The sequence below is a fragment of the Photinus pyralis genome, unplaced genomic scaffold (assembly GCF_008802855.1).
Source record: "Photinus pyralis isolate 1611_PpyrPB1 unplaced genomic scaffold, Ppyr1.3 Ppyr1.4_LG10, whole genome shotgun sequence".
Classification (NCBI taxonomy): Eukaryota; Metazoa; Arthropoda; class Insecta; order Coleoptera; family Lampyridae; genus Photinus; species Photinus pyralis.
The window spans coordinates 12,372,102-12,372,501 of NW_022170250.1; the positions used below are offsets into that span (position 1 = coordinate 12,372,102).

The window sequence follows — 400 nt, forward strand, 5'->3', positions numbered from 1 at the left end:
TTAGGAAAAGAAACACCTCCTGGCACTCATATGATCCGGATACAGAATGGCAAATTTTTAAATGGTATGAATGCTTTGAAATAAGTCTAACAGAGCTAGAAAAAGACCTACTCGTACATTATGTTCTCCTAGTAGCACGACACCTTTTGCATAAGTTTATCGACAAGTAACAGGTGTAGTATTAGGAAAAGAAACACTTCCTCGCACTCATATGATCCTGATACAGAATTGGCAAATTTTTAATTCGAATGAAAAGCTTTGAAATAACTTTGACAGAGCTAGAAAAAAACCTCTTCGTGTATTATGTTCTCCTAGTAGCACGACACCTTTTACATAAGTTTGTCGACAAGTAACAGGTGTAGTATTAGGAAAAGAAACACCTCCTCGCACTCATATGATC

The 400-nt window shown here is 36.5% G+C and overlaps 1 protein-coding gene across 1 annotated transcript in view; it reads right to left on the reverse strand.

The window, feature by feature from the left end:
• LOC116162361 (fatty acid synthase-like) overlaps positions 1-400 on the reverse strand; it is a 13,156-nt gene that overhangs the window by 119 nt on the left and 12,637 nt on the right. The gene's annotated exons all lie outside the window — the stretch shown is intronic.